The sequence below is a fragment of the Capra hircus genome, chromosome 11, assembly GCF_001704415.2.
Source record: "Capra hircus breed San Clemente chromosome 11, ASM170441v1, whole genome shotgun sequence".
Lineage (NCBI taxonomy): Eukaryota > Metazoa > Chordata > Mammalia > Artiodactyla > Bovidae > Capra > Capra hircus.
In genome coordinates, this window is record NC_030818.1 from 103,037,097 (window position 1) to 103,058,447 (window position 21,351).

General features: G+C 62.3%; 1 protein-coding gene across 1 annotated transcript in view; it reads right to left on the bottom strand.

Moving 5' to 3' along the window:
* NACC2 (NACC family member 2) overlaps positions 1-15,757 on the bottom strand; it is an 81,125-nt gene extending 65,368 nt beyond the window's left edge. The window contains exon 1 of the mRNA XM_018056079.1: positions 15,647-15,757. The gene's annotated coding sequence lies outside the window, so the exon portion shown is untranslated. The remainder of the gene's footprint in view (positions 1-15,646) is intronic.

Below are 21,351 nucleotides of genomic sequence, written 5' to 3' on the forward strand. Positions count from 1 at the left end.
AGACCCAGGCAGCGCTGCACACCTGTCCTGGGCGGGGTCAGCTACAAACACCTGCGTCCAGGCACCTCCCCTCCCCCCCAGGTGTTCACCCAGCACTCACACCTGGGACCTCCCTAGCAGAGGGTGTCCATAACAGCCCCGAAGCAAAAAAGATGCCGGGCCCTCAGGAGATTAGATACTGAAATTGTGGACGAGCCCCCTGAAATATCATCTACCAGGAACCCTCCAGACTTGTGCCCAAGGGACACGTCTCAGTCTTTACGCTGAGCAGAAGCCGGGCCCTCTCTCTACAGGAGGTTCAAGAACAGTGAGCTCTCCCGTCATGTGATGCAAAGAGCCGACTCCTTGGAAAAGACCCTGATGCTAGGAAAGATTGAAGGCAAGAGGAGAAGGGGGCGGCAGTGGATGAGATGGTCGGATGGCATCACCGACTCAATGGACATGAATCTGAGCAAACTCCAGAAGACAGTGGATGACAGAGGAGCCTAGAGTGCTTAGTCCATGGGTCACAAAGAATCAGACAGGACTTAGCAGCTAAATGACAAACAAAGCTCTTCCGAGCGCTAGAGGTTCGAGGTCTGGGTGGGGGCCTGGGAGCTGAGGCTTCACCATCACCCTCGTCACACAGGTGTGCTGGCTGTATAAAAACACATCACGCCGTGCACTTGAGATGGGTGTGCTTTCTTAGGCGGCCTGGCCAAGTGTGTGTAAAACACCCACGTAAGTGGTAATACAAGATGAGCGGAAGCAGTTTGAGAACTGAACGAGGAGCTTAAATATTGCTTTCTACTCATTACACGAAGGTGTGCTTTTTAAAGGAGAAAATCAGATAAATACAATCACTCTATTAACAGTTTTTTGCTCATAAAGCTTTCAGCGCTGCAAATAAAAACCCATGTACAACTTTTAAAACATAGTGCTGGGGAGGGGGCAATGCCCGCCTGCAGATCATGTGTCCACAGGCCCACGGACCAGGCACACCCCACCCTGCAGTGGGGCAGCCCGGGGCCCCCCAGGACCCTGGCTCCCACAAGCCCTAATCCAGCAAACCTCAGGCCCTCTGAGCTCAGTACCCAGTTTCCACGAGAAAAGCAGACGTGTCTGTGTGTGCAAGAGGCTCCCTCAACCACCCCAGCCTTTGTTTCAACGGCCTAAATTCCCAGGTCCTATGTCCTCTTTGAATTCAAGGTTAGGAGAAATACCATCACCCCATTTTACAGATGGGGAAGCTGTGGCTCTGAGTGGGGAAGGAACTTGCCCACGTGGCTTGAGACCTGGACCCTGGATCTTGGGAGTAGACATGAGGCCTCTGCATCCACAGACAAGACTCGGGACAAAATGCTCCTGGGCCGAAGGCCAAGGCTCAGGCCCCGGGTGTTGCCCACAGGGGCTGAGCAAAGCCCAGGGGAAAGAGCCGCCAAGCTGGGTGGGGTGAGTGGGTCTGAGTCCTCAGGGCCATAGCACAGCCCACCGCCCAGTCTCCTCTGCCTGCTCCAGGGAGAAGTGCCCCGCCCCCACCCCTGCCCAAGGCCCCTGCACGTGTCGGGGGAGGTGCAGGGGAGGCTGGGGGCCAGCGCTCAGGAGGCCCGCCTGCCCCAGGAGGTCCCGAGAGCCGAGTGCCACCCGCCAACAGCCGTCATGTCGCCACACACGGAAGCCACCACCGCACCTCTGCAATTCTCTCATGCCTCCCCTGGGAGCACTGAAGGTAAATACGCTAATTTGACTTCAATCATGGCTTTTTAGAACGAAGTGCACGCTATATTAATTTAGGGCACAGAACCTGAAAACTACTCATGCATGTGTCCGAGCCTCCCAGGCTGGGCAAGGGGGACCTGGCACACGCAGGGGCCAAGGGGGCAGGAGGGAGGCCCACCCGTCGAATCGCCAAATGTGAGCTGCAGCGGGGACCCGAGCCCCGGAGGCCCAGCCCAGCAGCATCGGCTGGGGGGCTGCCCCTCAGCTTCGAGGCAGAGGACGCTCTCTCTGCAAGGGGCCTGAGGCAGGTGGGCAGGGTCTGCAGGCCCACAGCAGCCCAGGACCCTTGGGAGAGCCTGACTCCCTGGTTCCTCGGTCCCTGACTACGTCTAAGCACAGCCTGGAGGCAGGGCCCAGCCCGTGACCGTGGGACCCCAGGTCCGCCCCTTGTCACCTGTCTCCAGCCTTGCAGGCTCTTTACAGGGGCCCATGGGTCAACCCACTGACTGGGGTCTTAGGGAAAGTGTTAGTCGCTCAGTCGTATCCAACTCTTCATGACCCCCATGGACCATAGCCAACCACAGCTCCCCTGTCCGTGGAATTTTCTAGGCAAGAATACTGGAGTGGGTTGCCATTCCCTTCTCCAGGGGATCTTCCCAACCCGGGGACTGAGCCTGAGTCTCCCGCATTGTGGGCAGACCCTTTACCGCCTGAGTTACCAGGGAAGTGCTGTTAATGCCAGACAGCACAGAGGTGCTCGGCCCAGACTGCACGCAGACAGCCAACGAAGGATACTGGCACCCTCTCATCTTATTTCGGGAGGTGCCATAGGTGGCGGGGGCAGGGGGGAGAATCTCCTCTCCAGACACCCGGTAGGGGGTGAACATCAATACCCCAGGCAGGAAGGGCTAGGGAAAGGACCCCAGCTCGCTGTCGGAGCAGGTGGCCTGTGGGAGGCACAGACCCAGGCCAGCCCTGCCTGGGACCCGCCAAGCCAGTGAGTGAGAGAAACAGACCAGTTCCCAGCATGAGCGTTAAGATGACTTTACATTTAATAAGCGATGGCACCCCACTCCAGTACTCTTGCCTGGAAAATCCCATCGGCGGAGGAGCCTGGTAGGCTGCAGTCCATGGGGTCGAGAAGAGTCAACTGAGTGACTTCACTTTCACTTTTCACTTTCAAGCATTGGAGAAGGAAATGGCAACCCACTCCAGTGCTCTTGCCTGGGATTCTCCCAGGGGAATTCTCTCCCATGGGGGAGCCTGGTGGGCTGCCATCTATGGGGTCGCACAGAGGTGGACATGACTGAAGCGACTTAGCAGCAGCAGCAGCAGCAGCAAGGAACCACACCTGTGCTGTCCATCACCGTGACGACAGCACCAGAGGACCTGCTGGTCTGTCTCCATCACAAGCAGCCCTGACCGTGGTCCCAGGAAGGTCCCCTCCACACAAACTGGGGCAGGAGCCTGCCCACTGCCCCTCCAGCCGCCCTAAGGAGACAGGGGGCCAGAGGAAGAAGCCGATCCAGAAACACAGCAGCCCAGGGCCAAGGATGTCCCCTAGTCTCGGGGAGAAGAAACTGTTCGTATGAAGTGAACTTCAGATGTTTTGGAACTTAGGAGGGACGTGGGGATGAGTTCCCAAGGAGAAAGACCAAACCAAACTCGGAACCGGGAGGGCCACCATGGGACCCGCCAGGCTCCCAGGCCGCTGGAAAAACCCAGAGGGAAGGGCAGCCAGGTGGACACAGGCCGGCCAGCTGCCCACGGGCTAACCTGGCCCACCATGTGAACCAACGCCCTGCACGCACCATTCCCCAGGCAGCCTGGGCCGGCCAGGCCAGGGCGACAGGCCAGCCCCGGCCCCTCCTCTCGCCAGGCCAGGCAGGCGCTCCCCCTGCGCCAGGCCATGCAGGGAGGCGGTGCCCGGCGCCCGCTTCCACTGCGGCTCTAACGAATTCCCTCGTGAGGTTTCTTGGAAATCAGTGGCTGCAGTGTAATCACAGCTGCCGGGGCTCGGAACAAGCCCGCTCGGGGGCTCCGTGTGGTTATAATTATTACGAAATCGCAGTTAAGAAATAGTGAGGAGGAACCGAAACCTTGAGGAATATCCGAGAGCCCAGAGGGTGGCAAGCCCACCCTCGCCCAGGACAAGGACACGCTTGCCCCTTCCTACTGGTCCCCTGTGCAGCCATCCTGACCCACGATCGGCCCACCTGATGACCTGGGCCAGGTAGCCACTGCTGCCCTGGGGAATCCAGGTGTCTTTATCTCGCCCCACCTGCCCAGGGCAGCACCCTGGACCCCTAAGAATCCCAAGAGTGGGCAGAGCTTTCCACCCCTGGGTCTGCTCTGACTCACCCCTGGGTCCATTTCCTTCCATGAAACAAGCAAGCATGAGACACTCTCCAAAGACCCCTTGGCCCTGACATGACCTGATAGCTGCTCTGGGCAGCTCATCACCCAGGCAAGACCATGCCGGCCAGGGGCGTGGGGTGTGGTTCCCCCAAGAGGGCAGTGGTGGTGGGCTGGTGGAGGGCTCTGATGAAAGGGAACAGCCAGCAGGTCACCCCAAGGCTCTGCCTTGGGGTCTCGAGCCAGCGGCTGGACCTGCCTCTTCCTGGGGGGCAGGGGGTGCCCTTGCCCATAAATCACGGGGCGGGCCCTCGGGGTCACGCCCAGCAACACAAAAGGGAGCCTGCGGAGCAACCCTTCTGTGCGTGCCAAAACCCCACCTGCTCCCCAGACGGTGCCTCTGCTGGCACCAGACCCCCACCCCCACCCCCTGTTGCAGCCCGAGGTGGGAGGAAGGTCTGGCCCTGCCCAGAGCGCCAGAGACAGGCGGACGGGTGGTCCTGAGCTGCCACATCCAACCAACACCCACCAGCGGCCAGCCAGCCACCACAGGTGAGGCCGTCTCACCGCCAGAACAGCCCCACTGGCCACGCCCAAGCTCTGGGGTTCGCTCCCATCTTTCTCCCCAAAACGAAAAAGACATGCTTTCCATAAGAGGTGACTTTATTTTGGTAACTTAACCTTCCCCTGTGGACCACTTCTGACCAGGGTTTCGTGCCGACAGCCTCAGTTCTGTTAAACTCCGGAGCGAGAGGGGTGATCCGGTGTGTTTTGAGGCTGCAGGAACTCCTAATCCTTCAGACCAAACCTCCCATCCCCCTCTCCGATGGAGACCTCTATGCGGTCAAGGAACCACTCTGGCACCAGGCTGGAAACCTCATGAGCCCCTCAGCTGTAGAAAGGGGGCCATCCTGCCAGACCGGAGGCCTCTCAGGTGGGCACCCCACCTGCCCCCAAAACAGAGGAGCCAGAGGCCAAAACAGCTGGGCTGGGGGTTCTAGAGAAGCCTGGACAGGAGATCAGAGGGCCAGGCTGGAATCCACGATCAGGAGACACGGGAACAAGATGGCTATTCCTTCCAAGACTGGGGTGGAGAGGTGGGCACAGAGGCACGTGGACAATTTGACCTTGACCCCTCTACAGGGCTGAACAGGGTCCCCCAAATTCATGTCTGCCTGGGACCTCAGAATGTGACCGTAAGCAAACCAGGGTCTCCGCAGGTGCAACTGGTCAAATGAGGTCTTGGGCACCCAGGATGGGCCCCGAGGCCAATGACTGGTGTCCCAGGAAGAGAGGAATCTGGACACAGAGAGAAGCCGTGCGGCCCAAAGCTGCGAGAGGCAGCAGGGAGCCCCGCCCTGCCGCGCCGGCACCGGGGGGGCTTCTGGCCTCGGAAGGCTCGGTGGCTAGGTCTGTGATGCTGAGGTTCAGGAGCCCGACAAGGAAACTCACGACCCCCAGGCCCCCCAACAAGGACCCGGCCCCAGGGCCTGAGAGAACGGGACCTCCAGGTTTCGGACAGATCTGCTCAACCGGGACGAGGTCCACCAAGGACCAGGGCAGCCGCAGAGCAGCTCTGGGTCAGAAGACGGAGGCAGCTTGGTGAGTGGGGCTGGGGAGCTGCTCATCCCGACTCGGCTCACGGTGCACCTCCTACCCCCTCCTTGCAGAGCCCACGGCCCAGAGGAAGAGAGGGCCAGGCTGAGAGAGCAGCTGCCCAGCGCCCGGCTCAGAGCTCGTCCACAGGGGACACTGGGCGGATGGGACCTACCTTTCCAAGAGCAGCTGGTGCTGAGCATAACTGGCACCCTTCCGTGCTCAAGAGCCTCCAAAGACCCAACTCCATCCCCCCACCCATCCCCTTCTCCCTCCCCCAGCACGTGTCCAGCGAGTGGCCAGCCGCTCACCCCTGCCCCTAACATACCCATGGCCGTGACCCCCCTCCCCCAGTGCTGGGGTTGCTTTAGAAATACACACACCAGACAAATTCCCCGAGGGAACTGGACAAAATCTGCCACGTGCCGCTTCCAGCCAGCAGGACAGTGGCACGGCCCCAGTTAACACGGTCTGAGATGCACCCAGACTGGGGGCGATTCTGCAGAAGTGGCCTGGACTCTGGGGTCAACATCACGAGAAGCCAAGAGAAGACCTCAGGTTTTCTGGACCAAAGGAGCCTGAGAGACACAGCAAGGCTCGGACAGACGCGAGCACACCCGCGATCACATGTTTACAATTGGAGACCGTGGAGACAGCCACGTCCTCGGAGAGACCAAGGATAAACCCAGCGAGGGCCATCCGCACAGTGGACCAGGCTCAGCCTTAAAAGGGACGGGGGTTCCGACACAGGCCACACACAGATGAGCCTTAAAGACATGATGCTGACCAAAGGCCCGAGGCAGAGGACAAAGGCCGTGTGAATTCCACCCATATGAGGCCCCGGAGCAGTCAAACCCAGAGACAGGAAGTGGACGGTGGGGCCTGAGGCTGGGAGAGGGAGGGTTGGATGGGGACAGAGTGTCAGTTTGGGAAGATGAGAAAGTTCTGGAAATGGACGTGGTGATGGCTGTCACAGCAATGTGAATGAACTTAATGCCCCTGAGCTCTAGACTCAAAAGTGGTTACGATGGTAGATTTTATGTATAAGTAACTAGAATGCTTCGAATTAAAATTTTAAAAGCACACCCGACAGGTGCCTGGAACGGTGATTCCACAGAGACCCCCTGGCTGTACAGGGGCCTGGGCTGGGGACCGCCTGGAACATGATTCCACAAAGACCCTCTGGCTGTACAGGGGCCTGAGCTGGGGGCCGGGGAGACTCTCCAGCGGCCCTGGGGCTTCGGCCAGGCGGTGGCGGGCCGCTCTCGTTTCAGTGGGTCGCACTGCAGCAGGGGTCGCTGACTCAGAAACAGTTCTGCGTTCAGTACGTGCAGCTTCTCGGTGAGTTTAATACTGTTCACCCTCCACCCCCTCCTGAGTCACCAGGACCAGTGTCCTCTGCGGCCAATGCTGGGTGGGGGCAGGGGGCCCTGCCCGCCACGCTCAGACCTGAGACAGGCCCGGCAGGGCCAGGAGGCGGGGGAGGCCGAGTCAGCACGCCCCCGCCTTGGAGAAGGGGCGCCTGGTCCTGGGAGCCCCCACGCACCGGGGTCCACCCCACGTCCTGGCCAGACATCCTAAATCCCCTCAGAAGAGCACCTCTGACTGTGGCCAGAATCCTCCTCCTGAGCTTGAGTTGAGGAAGCATGCAGTGTGTCCTCTGGGGAGAGAAGCCCCCCACCCCGCCGCCAGGCAGCTGGGGGCGGGGTGGGGAAGGGACAGGAGCCCCCAGATACCCCAGAGACCTCCCAAGTAGAGCTGGGGGCTGACACCTGTGGATGCGGCTGGCGGGGGGAGGGGTGCTTCCCACTTTCCTGGGTTATCAGGAATCACACGGAAGGCCCAGCCCCAAACTGCCTGCAGCCTCCAGCCTCCAAGGCCCTCACCGGGCCAGGTGGTCACCTGCACTGGAACAAAGCCTGGGGCTCTGGACTTGGAGAGGTAAGCAGGAAGAGGACCTGAGGCCCTGCCACAGGCCCTCGGATCACGTGTCCACTCCCAGGCCTTCCACGGCTGCCTGAAGGCATGGTCGAGGCCCAGGAACCTCAGGGCCCCCGGGTCTGGGCTCATCTGGGCCCAAAGTCCCAGGTCCCCGCCCCACCGCCTGGACACCAGGGTCCCCCTCTGGCCCGCCCAGGCCCCACCTCCTCACGGCATCTCTGCTCTTACTTTGCCTGTCTGCCTCGACTTCTCCACTACTTCACTCCCGCTTCGCGACCTTGGTTTTCTTCCGAGGGATGGAAGAGGTGCACGAAGGAAGGGACGGGAAGGTCTCGGGGCCCGAGTCTGCGCTGCAGCTCGGGGTCCAGCCCCGAGGGCTCCACGGAGACCTCCCTCCCTCTCCTTTCCAGGCCGCTTCCCGGGACAAGGACTGGCCCACTAAACTGGGTTATGACAATTAACACAAATTCTGCCTCCTGTCCCCAAACTTACATAACCGTAGACACTGTCTCAGGAAAACCCTCCTCCATCGGTGGCCCCATTTCCCGCCCTCGACTAGGGCTTAGCTCCTGAACCAAAGGTCCTTCCAGACTCCCTAGTCTGCGTGTGCTGGCTTCCCACCCAGCGTCCAGCGGCTCACGTGAGCGGTGGCTACTGTCTGTGTGTCCGGCCACCCGCCCACCCTCCTGGGCAAACGCAGCGCTGAGCCATTGGGCTGGCCAGACCCTCCCCTTTCCTCTAGGCACTAAAGGGTTTTTGCAGCCAGCCTGCCACACTGGTTGACTAGGGTTCATTAAGAATCTCAGAATGTGACCTTGTCTGCAAACAGGGTCTTTGCTGGCATAATTAGTAAGATCCTGAGATGGGAGGGATGTGTCCACAGGCCCAAGGACTGTCAGCACCCCTGGCCCTGGAAGAGGCAAGGATTCTCCCCAGAGCCCCCAGGAGAAACCAGCCCTGGCGGCTCCTTGATCCTGCCGCTGTGTCTCTAGACTGGGAGAGAGTAAGTCTCTGTTGCTTTAAGCCTCCAAGTTTATGACGATTTGCTACCCGGGCCCAGGAAAGTGACCCTACCCCACCCAGTGACCCCAATTACACTCCAGGGTGACCGCGAGGCTCACGTCCCTTCCGACGTGCCCTCTCCACAGGCAAACAAGCATCACTGCCCTCCTGGAGCTGGGAGACCCCACAGGGAACCCCCACAGCAGTGTTCACAAAGTCAGGGTGGGGGATGCTCTGGCCCTGGTAAGGCAGGGAGCCACCTTCAGACTCGAGGAGGGGGCAGGTGTGAGGGGATGGTCGGAGCCACATGCCAAGCTGCTCATCGCCTTCCCCTGGGGGCTGCCCTGAGCCCCTAGGGAACACCAAGCGCAGCTGAGTCAGGCAACAGGAAGGCCTGTTGCACCCGGGGGTGGGGGTGCCCCATCTGCGACTCCAATCCCTTCAGCAGCAACAAGCACTTGGGGTTCGTGGGCCCCCAGGTCCAGCTGCTGCCAGAGCCAGTCACAGGCCACCATTACCAGTGGGCGAACCGGCCGCTTCATGAAGGCGGCCAGGTGCCACCCAGGGCCTGCCACAGAGACCGCACTCACTGCACAGACAGCACAGAGCCCGGGGCGTGAGCATCCCGCCTTCACCCTGCCCACAGGAGCCAGGCCGGGTATGGAGAAAGGGGACAGGGCCTGCCCGGTGTCTGCAGGCACAGCCAGGAACTGACGGCTGGGGGGCCCGGGATGCGGGCTGTCACCTCCCCCAACCCCGGAAAGGGACCTGCCCGCTCCCCACCCACTCCCCACGCACATCTCCATCCTGGGGGGAGGGCTCCCGGAGGAGCCAGCAGGCAATTTGCATAATATTCTTTGCAAGTTAATATCAGCCTCTGATAATGATCTCGGCATAGCGTGGAGCGCTAAGGCGGCTGTTACAACACTAAGTAATCATATTTTAAATTATGTTTCCCTTTATAGAAAGGTGTTGCAAAAACACACAGACACGAAATCTGTCTGTTGCAGCCCCCTGCCAACCACCTGACCAGCTTCCCAGAGCCATGGCTGTGACCATGTACTGCTCAGGGCCAGCTAGACCCAGGCGCCCCAGGCTAGGCCCGTGTCCCCACCCGGCCTGAGCCTCACCCCAGTCAGGGGTGCTGTCTGGATGGGAACCACCACAGGCTCCAGCCACGGTCAAGGGTGAGTCTGTGCAGACAAGTTCACGGAGCACCAGGGGGGTCCCACCCTCGGCAGGGGCGGTGGGGGGGAGTCCTGGCTCCCCTGGGCATAGACAGTGGGGGAGCTCCCTGCCCCCCAACTCCAGCCCTGCCTTGTGCTGGAGCCCCCAGTGCTCAGGACACCAGACTTCCAGGTGCGCATCTCCTGGGGAACGAGGGATCCTGAAAACTCAAAACCAAAACCATCGGTCCTTCCGGAACACCCCCCTTGCAGCCACTCACCCAGCGCCCGGACTTGGGGACCCACCCCTGAAAGGTGAGATCCTCCTTGAGCCCTGGACACTTGCACCCTGACTGCGGCCATGGGACACCCTCCCGCCACAGGTGAGCTGGGCCTGGCAAGGACATGGGTCTGAGCACATGGCCACGCTGGGTCCCCTGGGGGAGCAGCAGGGGCTGAGCCCGCGTGTCCAGAACTGCTGGCCATCCACGGGACAGGAAAGAGGGCTGACAGCCCGGGAGGGGCCCACGGCCACCCCCAAGGGGAGACCCTTCCCTCCCTTTCTCTTCATGCAGGACCCGGGGCCACCACTCAATCTCTATTTTCTTAAAAGCTTTCTTTTCTTTTTTATTAAGAAAAAAAATCCAATTATAGCACAAATCTCTCAGCAGGGGTCAGTGTGGAATAAGAATAGCCCAAGTTAATGGACGTGACACAGGCAAGATTAATGCCTAAAGGGTTTCAAAAGTTGTATGATGCAGATTTCATTAACATTTTAATTGTAATGTATCTTTTTAATCTTCTCTCACCCTAATGGCTTTATATCCCCCCCAAAAAAGAAAAAAAAAAACTGCTGACAACAACAAAAAGTATTAATATACAAAATTTAACAAAGGCGCTTAGCAGTGTAATGGAAACTAAATTAAAGGAGCGCTCTGTGTTAACACTGATTTTTTAACAGCGCTACAGTCGGAATGCAGCAGAGGCGGGCTGCTTCTCCCTTCTTGGCGAAGAGACCTCAGGACAGACGCTGAGGGTGAGGGTGGGCAGGCCCCAAGCGGTCCAGGAGCAGACTTCCCGCAAAGACCACCAGCAGCCAGAGGGCAGTGCTGCCCCCTCCCCATCAGCTGAACTCCAAGCAGCGTCCAGGAGGTGGGGGGGAGGCGGGGCATGGCGGGGGCGGGGGCACGCATCTTCCAGAAAATGCCATCCATCAGAGCAGAAGCTCCTGGTACTGTGCGGATGGGGTAGGGACAACTAGGGGTGTCACCAGAATGAAGGGGGGCATTTTCTGGGGCGAAGGCTGCAGGCACCCTGCCCCTAGCCCACAGCCAGGGGCCCTTGGGTGGCTCAGGCCAAGAGAGCAGCCAGGTTACAGCCTCCAACTTTCAGAAGCGGTGTCTCAGGAAATACACGCGGCCCTGACTACTGAGTGTCCCTGAGACGTTTGTTGTCAATCAACAAACACTCCTAGAGCACCAAACCTGTGCCTGCTGCTATATGTGACGCTTTGCTCCAAATCCAGCTGCTCTCAGCACACAAGCCCCTCCTCCTCCTGCTCCAGGGCCAGCCCACCCTCAAGGACCTGGGGGGCCGGGCCAGCCCTGGGCCTGGGATGCAGCCCCGCTAGCCAGGCTCACTGCTCACCCCGGTGACTATATATGGGCACTTTTGGGCCCCGGCGGTCCCCGCCCCCGGCCCTGCCTGCTTCCCCCGGCACACGGGCAGGCATGGGGCGGGGCCCCACCGAGAGCTCGGGCCCATCCATGGCCATGTGCCCTCCTGGACGCCAGGGCCCAGGGCCAAGGGGGAGGGAGAGGGGGAAGATTCCTTCAGAGCCCCAAAGGAGCCAGCCTCTCCTCCCCATGGGACAGAGACCAACACCTCAGAGAAAAGTACGCCTCCACCCTCCCCGCAGACCCTCCCTGCAGGCAGAGAAGCAGGCTTTCCTTAAAGAGGCATGAACCAACCCCCCCCTGCCCTGCTGGCTCTAGGGAGGGGGCATCTCCAGACGGCCCTCAGGCTGGGCCTGCTCACCTGCAGTCTCCCAGCAGGAGCATCACTACACACTGGCCTGGGCGGGGCTCAGAGAGGGCAAGTTACCCACCCCAGGTCACACAGCCGGGGACTCAGTGAGAGGCCCGAGAGGTCCTGCTCCCGCGTGCCTCCTTGCCTGGACTCAGGTCCAGACGGTGGAAGTTGAGGGCAGCCCCGGAGAGCCCAGGGCCACATCAGATCCCCCCTCGGTTCCTCCTGCTCAGACTTGCTCCCAGACCGGGCAGGGGGGAGTGCTCCCCACCATCCTTGTTCTCAGGGGGCGCTCTGAGGATGCCAACCCCAAAGGCGGCCACCAAGGAGCCCAACTTGCTCCACGCCTGCCACGCCAGAGGTCTGCTGAGATCCTCACCCACAAGACCCTCGCCCATGTGAGGGGGGAGCGCCTGCTTCCAAAACCTGCACTTTAAATGACAAAGGCCAGAGGCCAGGGCACAGGAAGCCCAGCTCTCAGCTCCAAGCAGCTGCAGGTGACACAATGTGGAGGCCCCCAGCCAGCCGGGAAGCATATTTTGCAAATGATCTCATTGAGAGCCAGGCCTGGTGAGAGCAAGGATTTGCTAAAAGAGAAACAGAGGTCGCCAGGATCCCTGCCTGCTCGGGAGGCAGGGCGGGTGGCAGTGGAGCCTCGGGCCTTGCTAAGGGGGAACGCTTCCCAGAGAGGGGGCCCGGGTGGGGAGGGGTGGAGGGCAGTGGGGGACACACGGGCCACAGCCAGCGGTACAGGGTGAGGAGACGTTCGTGTCTTGAATTGGGGTGCAGACATGAAGGGAGATGCTGGCTCTAATCCTAAATTCGGGCCCCACCTGGAAGTACCCGAGGGCCAGACAGCTCGCCTCGGGGAGGACCGAGGGGTTGTCCAGGCAAGTGAGCCAGACGCGGATGAGGCACCAGCAGAGGCCGGGGCAGCACCCAGACCACGGAGTGGTCAGCAGTGTTCCCTGCACACGTGCAGGCCGGGCTGGCTGGGGCCAGTGAGAGGCCCTGAAGCCCCTCCCCAGCCCCCAGTCAGACCCCAGACCCAACCATACTCTCCCAGCTCCCAAAGTGGGGCTGCCCACAGCCAGGAACAGCTCTGGGTCCAGCCAGGTGCCGGGGGCCCCTCCCTGTGCAGGGAAGTGCCCCCCAACCCCACCATACTGCGGGCAAAAGACTGGACTGAAAGACCAAGTTCCTGGGCCTGGGGCATCCCTTGGGGACCCTGGCCTCGCGAAGGAGCCAGGCCCCGGTCAGCTAACACGACAGATCCTCAGCTAGAAGGCGGCTTGTCTTGTCCCGAGAACCCAGCCTGGGTCAAGCTCCCAAGTGCGCTTGTACTTGGGGGTCTGCAGGAGGCACCGGGTCTCGGGAGAACCAGGCCGGAGAACTGGGAGCTAGAAGCTGTCATCTGGGCTGCAGTTTATGCTCGAAGGGCTCAGCAGACGTTCACCACGCTGCCCCCAGCTAGGGGGCTCACCCGACCCCCACACCCCAGCAGGACAAGAGAACTTGGGGCAGGGAGGAGGGGGGGACCAGGCTGGAGCAGAGCCCAGGCGAGACAGGACAGGGTGACATGGAAGGGGCAGATGGGCTGTGGAGGCCGGGCTCGCATCCCCAGGTGGAAGGAATGAGACCTCAGGTGGCTGAGGCTGTGGGCCATACCAGGAGGACCCGGGGCCAGCGGGGAGACCCTGTCTGCTGCAGCCCGTTCAGGCTCTGCACTCCCGGGAGCACAGTCCTCAGAGGAGGGGCGTGGGGTGGAGTCCTGGGAACACCCTTGAAAGGGTTGAAGTCACAGTGCCTACCTTCTGTCCCAGGAGGGGTTCCAGGCCCACCCTGGCCCAGGCTGCAAGTCAGGCCCGCAGAGCCCTAGCTAGAGGCAGAGGTGCCAGAGGAGCCCCGGCTGTGAATGCCAGCTCAGCACTTGCCATCACCACTGTCTCTCTGACATGAATAATGCAGCTCACGTTTTAGCTGGAAAACAGAGGGGCGCTTTAAGGGCTCTGTAAAAAGTCACCCACGAGCCCACCTCCCAGAAAAGGCCCCTCTGAGCGCCCCACCACATCCCTGACAAGCAACCCAGTGGCACTCCCGGGCAGCCAGGGTGGCCCGTGTCACTCTCGGAAAACGCACAAGCGTTTTCTCCTGGGCCAAGATTCTGCAGGCACCTCGAACGGCTGCAGAGCAGGGGCTGGACGGACCGGCTCAGAGTCAGCGGCCTATCAGACGCCACGGCCGGCACCCACCCCGCCAGCTGTGACCACCGAGCACCCACCTCTGCCACTGCGAACAGAGAAGTGACACGGTCCTCCTGCGATGCCCCTTCCCACCAGCTCACCGAAGCAGCGGGGGCCAGCCACCCTGGGCCTCGCCCCTCCCAGCTCCTTCACTCAGGCTCCAGCCGAGGTGCCACCCAACGGTGGCATGACCAACGGGAGGATGCCAGTGGGCCTCCTGGGAGGGGGGGCACCACAGAGGGCCACGGGGAGGAGGGGAAGGGGAGTGTTGGAAGGTGGACGACAGCGCTGGCTGCTGACCCTTCACTCCTCGCCTCTAAAACGGAGCCGGTCCTCAGAGACGCCTCCCCTAGGGTCCTTGGGGGGCTTAGACGACACTCCACATGGAGCGCTGAGAAGGACCTGTGCTGAATACCAGACCCACATCCTTTGTCGACAGAGGAAGGGGAGAGGGGCCTGGAGTTCAGTGGGGAGGAGGAAGGGAAGGTGGGGAAGTGGAGACCTGGAGAGACCCAGACCAGACCAGACCAGACCAGACCCAGCGAGCACAGCGGTGTGTGTTCAGAGTGCTCAGAAGACCAGCTCTGCCAGATGGCCAGCCCATGCAGCCTGTTTTCCCCCCGCCCGCCGGCCACCACAGGCTCAGCTAGAACCTATGGCCAGGGGACTCACAGCTGGGTGCCCAAGCGGTCCTCAGAAAAACCACTAGAAAGAAAGAGCCCAACTGCAAAACCTTTCAGACCCAGATCTGGAGAAGGAGGAAGACTCCATCATAGTGGGCAACTGCCCAGATCCAGGACCGACCCACCGCAAATCCACAGGTTTAAGGGCCACCAGCAGAGAGGTGGCCATTACCAGCGCCAAGACCAAACTTCTGAGAAGCCTGGAAGAGGGGACCCGGAGGTGACCTCTGACCTCATGACCACCCCCCCCACCAACCAGGTCTACGTCGAAGGGCTTGAGTACCGCACCCCCCCGCACCCCCACCCCGGCCCTGGCGGAGGCGGGGAAGGGCAGCAGGCTCAGAGCTCACCTCTGAGCTTCTTGGAGAAGGGGCTCGGGGCCCCAAGACCTCAGCACCGCAGGAAACGCAGCGAAGACAGGTGGGATTCCCCCGCCCCAGTGCAGCCGTCCCCCAGGCTCTCCCAGGTAGGGGGTGCACGAGGGCGCCCAGAGGGCAGTGATGCCCCGAAGGGCGTTGGGGGGGGGGTGTCCAGCGAAGGGAGACGCAGGGCGGGCTGATGCGCAGCCGCGCGGCCGGCCTCGGACCCCGGCCTCAGAGGGAGGGGCGTGTCCCCAGGGCCGTATCCCCCCGCCGAGCCCGCGCGCGTTTTCCGCCCCGAAGGGCTGGGATCCGTCCGTCCGGTCGCGGGAGGCCGAGTGTCCCGAGAAGCCCGGCGGGAGAGGAGACGCCCAGAGCGCGGGTCCCCGCTCGGCGGGGCGGGAGGGGTGCGGCCCGGCCGGGGCGAGCGCCTCCCCAGGCCCGGGCGCAGCCGGCCAGCTCGGCGGGCGGCGCGCGGCGCGAACTTGGGCACTGCGGCAGGCGAGGGCGGGCGCGCCGCGGAGTTCGCGGGAAGTGCGGCGGCGGGGCCCGCGGGCGGCGCGAAGTTGGGGTACCTGCGGGCGCCGGCCCGGTCCGGCCTGCGGCAGGAAGTGCTCCGGCGGTCCGGCGCTCCGGCTCACATGGACTTTCTCCGGCCGCGCCCAGCACCGGGCCGCACCGCGGCGGGCGGGGCGCGCGGGGGAGGCGCCGCGGGCCGTTTAAAGGGACAGCGCGCCGGCCGCGTGCGCGCACTCGCCGCCCCGGGGCGCGCCGCCCCGCGCCAGGTGGGCGCCCGGGGAGGGGCGAGGACGGAGCGGGGGCGGATCCCGGGGCAGGGGGCGGCCGGTCCGCACGCCCTCCGCGCGCCTCCTCCCCGACTCCTGGCGTGGGACCCTGCGCGGGGCCCGAAGCCGGGGCTGGACGCGGGCAGGACCGGGGCGCCGACCCACACACTCTGGAGGTGTGGAACCCCCGGTCCTGGGGCGCCCCCTCCCCGCGGCGGCCGCGCCGGCACCAGGATGCCGCGCCGCGTGGGGCCGCCAGCGGGAGCAGGTGCGCGGCCTTGGCTGCTACAGACGGCCCGGAGGCCGGAGAGCCGGGCTGCGGAAGCAGCGGCGGTGGCCGGCGCCTCCTGCGCTGAGCCGGGTAACTGCTAACTGCGTGGATGCGGCCGGGTCTGCTTTCAGGCCCGGCGTGATCTGGGCGCACTGGCTGTTAGTGACTCCTCCCGACCCCAGCGGCTCCCGGTTTGCTCGAGGCCCCCCTCCTGTGGACAGAGGTGATGTTTTAAAACAAGGGCGGACAAATAAAATCAGCCACAAAGCTGAAAGAACCCTCAAAAGTCCCCCTCAGTCGCCCCCACACTATCCTAAGGCCTGGGGGTCAGGACAGGCTGATGTAGCCCTGCTAGGCCAGAGACCTCCTGGCTCGCTCAGCGCCGCGGGGTCCTTGCAGAAAAATGGGACGGCACCAGGTCAGTGGTCCTGAGCAGAGGGTCACTGGGAGGAGGGTCTTGGTGTGAAGAACGGGGTCCCCACCCTCAGTTTCACCCCCAGAGTACATTCTGGGCCCCGTGGGGGTCAGAGCCTGGGGCTGAAGCCCTGCAGGACAGTTAGCCAAGGTCATTCCTAGGACAGTGGTCAGAAGCTGGTCTGAATACTGTCCCCAGTCTCATGATAAGTCCTTGACTTTGTTCATGGACTGACCCGTGACCCCATCTCGAGGTCTGCAGAGAAAGCCTCCTCCCATCAGCTCACTCCTGCCTTGCCTCAGGGGGCATGGGTATGAAGCCTTAAGGATGCTCTGGGTACACCCCCAGAGCCCCACTTAGACCTAAGCTTGTCCCAGGCCCCACATCCTCCCAGCCCAGCGCAGACTGCCTGCAGGGCAGTCTGACTGTCCTGAGGGCACTCTTATCAGTTGGAGACACAGTCACGTGGCTTGGCTGTGGTCCTGACAGGTAACTGCCTCCTGCTCAGCACAGGACCGGTGGAGGCTGGGAGGCGGGGTACGGCGGGGGAGGGAAGCCATGCCCTGGCCTAGAGCAGCTTTGCAGCCCCAGCTTGCCACTGGCTCCTCAGTGTTATTAGAACCTCAGCTGTGCAAACGCCCCAGGGCCCTGGGAAACTGGGGCTTCTGCAGACGACACCTCTGAGCCCAGAGGGACCTCTCTAGCCACTTTCAGACAAGGGGTCAGGATGGGAGAAGCCATCCACCAGGCTCCAAAGCCCCCCGACCTCATGCCGGTGGCTTGGGTCGCTGTGTGGATGGGGTCTACAGGTGTGGCCACCTCACGGGCCCCAGGTAAAGATGGGGCGGGGTGCTGGCTGTTCCACTCACTCACCCAGGCAGCTGGTCACACCTTCGAACATTCCACTTGTTTTTATCACTTGTATTTTCTGAACATGAAAGAGATTCTTCTTTTAAAAAGGACATTTGGAAAATATTGAAAAGTTTTTAGAAGACAACAGATAACCCACAAGCCTGTCTCCAGGTGTGAGGAGCAGCTTCGGTGCAGCTTCTGTGTGCATGTGGGGGTGTGTGTGTGTGCAATCCACACCTGCACATTTTAAACACTAAGGCTGAACACCTGTGAGAATCCAGGCCTGCGCTACGTGTCCTACGAGTTGTCTAACTCGATTTTCACAGCAGTTCTTTAAAGCTGGTTCTCTCGTCCTGTTTCACTAAGGAGAAAAAGGCAGCTTAGAAAGAAAATGCAGCCAGCCTGGGATTCCTCCTCACTCCCAGTCCCCCAACAGGCAGGGCAGGGTGGGGTCCCCCGTCTGATCACTAGGACTTGTAGACGTTAAGAAGGGTCAAACTGGGCTGGCTGATATGCAGGCTGGGCAGCCACAGTCCCCTCATGAGGGATCTGATTAGCGCCACAGTCCGTCTGAGATGCCAGCAAGGGGTTTCTCAGCTCAGGGAGGCCTGGCCTGGCCTCCCATCCTGAGCTTTCTTGGTCTATAGCTTCGCTTCCTGCCTTTTATCCAGAAAGTGTCAGGCTGGGGAGAGAGAATAGTCACAGAGGTGACCCTACAGATAGACTGATGAGCAGGGTCTCAGGGGTTGGGGCTCCAGGCGCACTAGGGGGCAAGGCCTGTCCGCTGACTGTCCTTCCCTGGACAGTGGACATGTTTGGCAGCTGGCCAGGTGCCGCTCCGGTGGTCCTGCAGGTGGCCGAGTGCCGGGCGGCGGGGTGGAGCCGGCTCCCGTAGTGGAGGGACGCCTTCCTCCCTCGTGCTCCCCAAGTCCAGCCCAGTTAGCTGAGGCCTCCGCCCACTCTGCTGTTGTCCTGGGCCCTGTGCAGCCTGGGGCTCCCCACCCTGGGGACCCCTGAAAGCCAATACTAATGGGCGGGTCTGCAGGCATTGCCACATCAGCTCTGGAAAGAGGCTCGTGTCCTCCATCGAGGCTCATCTCAAAGAAGATTAAGGTCCATCAAGCACACCAAGCCCGAGACTGACTTAGCCAGGCGCCTCCCTGCCCTGTCCCCTCGGGTGGCCGATGGACATCTCGGTGTGACGTGGCCTGACTGTGCCCATCTCTGTGCCCTGTCCCCCCCACCTCAGCACGTGGCAGCGCTTCCTTCCAGAAGCTCCATCTGTCCAGAGCCCAGTGCTTACAGCTCTGCCCCCGGGCTGTGTCAGAACTCCGACCGCCTCTTACCCCTCCCGCTCCAGCTCCCCACCCTCCATCTACCCTGCCCCGCCCCTCAGGTCCCCGCAGCAGCCCCCTGCCCGGCCTCCCCACCCAGCCCCTCAAGCCCCTGCCTGGCCCCCCATCCCCCCCTCGAGCCTCTGCCCGTCCCCCCATCCCCCCTCGAGCCCTTGCCCGGCCCCCCCATCCCCGCCTCGAGCCTCTGCTCCCACATGGCAGCATGGAGATGCTTCTACACAGGTCAGATCACGGCACCCCCTACTCAGCTCCCTGTGCGCCCGCATCTCACTTCTCACTCAGAACGCAAGCCTGAGTCCTTGCAGTGGCCGGGACCTGGCTCCTCACCCCACACCCCCTCAACTCGGTCGCTCTCCAGTTCTAGCCACACTGGCTCCTGCGTGGGGCCTCCTCATGTTGGCACCCTCCTACCCCAGGGCCTTTGCACCTGCTGTTCCCACTGCCTGCACCTTCTTCCCCCAGTGTCTCTGAGGCTTGACCTGCAGCTCCCTCTGGGTCTCTGCCCGGATGTCCCTGGACCGTGGGTGCTCCTGACCCTCCTGTATGAAACAGCCAGTTGGGCCTTTGCCAGCCAGCTCTCCCTGACCTGACCCTGTACGAATCCACTCTGAGGTTCAGAGGCCCTGTCTCCCCGCTTGGGCACAGGCTCCCTGTCTTGTCCACGGCCCTGGCCCTGACCTGCGGGGTACCCGGCACGGACCAGGTGCCCAAGGCCATCTGTGAGGTGTGGGAGCCTGAGGGGTGCTCTGTGCTCGCTGACGAGGGACTGGACACCCCCCCCCCACCTGCCTGAGTTCTTGGCGCCGCTTTCCTGTCCTCAGAGTGTCCAGGGCACCCAGTCAGCAGGAAAGGAAGCAGCAGGCAGGGACGCCAGGCCGGACCTTTGGCTGGGAACCACGGGGCTGAGCACAGACTCCAGCATCGTAATCAGCAGAGTGAGGAAGCAGGTCCTGTCGGCTGTCTTGCGTGGGAGCCACAGCTGTGAGAGCGCCCGGTCCAGGCCAGGCAGGGAGCGGAGAAAGGCCTGTCTGCCTCCTGCCTGACCTTTGTCAGCAGGACATGGAGGAGCCCCGGCTGGCACGGCCAGTGTGTGCCTTCTCAGGGGAGCCTCCAGGTCTGTGGCAGGGGGGCCACCTGACTTCCTGTCCAGTCCCTCCTCGGAAGCTGCCCCCACGTAGGGGCTTCCCAGGCCTTCATAGGGAGGGGCCTGTGGAGGGTTTTCCTGCAACTCTCAGAGCAGCATTCCCAGCGGAGGCACAGGCAGCAAAGACCCCTCCCCAGACCAGGCGGCTGTCAGGATAGCCGTGCAGCTCCCTTTCCGGCTCCGAGCGGGGCCCTGGCCGCCCTGTTAGCGGCCGTGTGCCAGCAGTCCACAAAGTGCCTCTTTGTTGGGCCCCCACTCCGTGCCAACCAGGCCAGCCACTCGCAGGCCGGCTTTGAGCAGGGTCCCCGCCCTCCCCCAGACCCGCAGAAGTCAGGCCTTCCAGTTTAGCTGGGTTTGTGCCCACCTTGTCCCAAGCTCGGGGTTCATCGAGTTCACCCCCACTTTTAATACTGGAACAGTCCCCTCCCAATCCTACAGCCTACCCGACGAGTCCCCCACCCCCTGGGAAGTCTGCCAGCCCCCCACGGTGGCTCCCGCCCAGGGCTGGAAGGCAGCAGGGGGCTGCTCACTGTCACCGCCTCTCTGGGCGACGATAGCCTAGGACAGTGGGTAGGGACCTACCTCCCCGGCCACCCAGGGCCCAGGCCACCCTCCAGCCAAAGCCCAGCACAGGCCCTCTGGCCTGGCATCTCTCCCAGGAGACCCCAGCCTGCCCTCCAAGGAGACTGCCTCTGCCTTTGTTCCTGGCAGAGCCTGGAGTTCCCCTTCGCCTATCAGGGTGCGTTGCCTGCAGCTTCCGGGCACTGGGCAGGATGGTGGGGAGATGAGTCTGCAAGGCCCACCCACCCCAGACCCTCCCACAAAGGGGCTGGCAGCCAGCCTCCTGGAGACAAGACCCTCCTGGTCCCTTGGCCACCTCCTCCCACTGCCACTGCTATTTTCCTGGCAGTATTCTCACTGGAGAGTTAGTGAGACCCGCCTCCCACAGGGAAGGGCCACCCCTCCGCCCTCCAGATGACCTCGCGCTCATCTCAAGGGTCGTGCTGGGCCACGGGTCACTCCCGTGGCCACTCCTGGCTCTTTCTGTGGTCGTGGCTGAGTTTGCTCCGAAGCCCACCATGACCTGCAGGGCCCAGTGGCACCTGGCTCTGCATGGCAGGTGCCCGTCACCCCCTGCAAGGCCTGCCCAGGGGACGTCCACCAACCTCAGACCTGGGCTCAAGCTTGCCCTGCAGTGAATCTGGGGACAGACTGCAGGGCTCCAGCCCCCCAGCCAGCCCACGTGCCGCTGTGAGTGGCAGCTGGACCCCATGTTGGGGGGGACTGTGAAACTTCTGAGCATCTGATGGGAAAGCCTGGCCATCCTGTAGCCATGAGAGCTGGGGACTAGGGTGATGCCCAAGAGCGAGGTGCAGGGAGTGGGGGAGGGGCGGGTGGAGTGGGGGAGGAGTGGGTGGCGTGCCCAGAAGGGCTGGCAGGGCCTCATTCAGTGACATC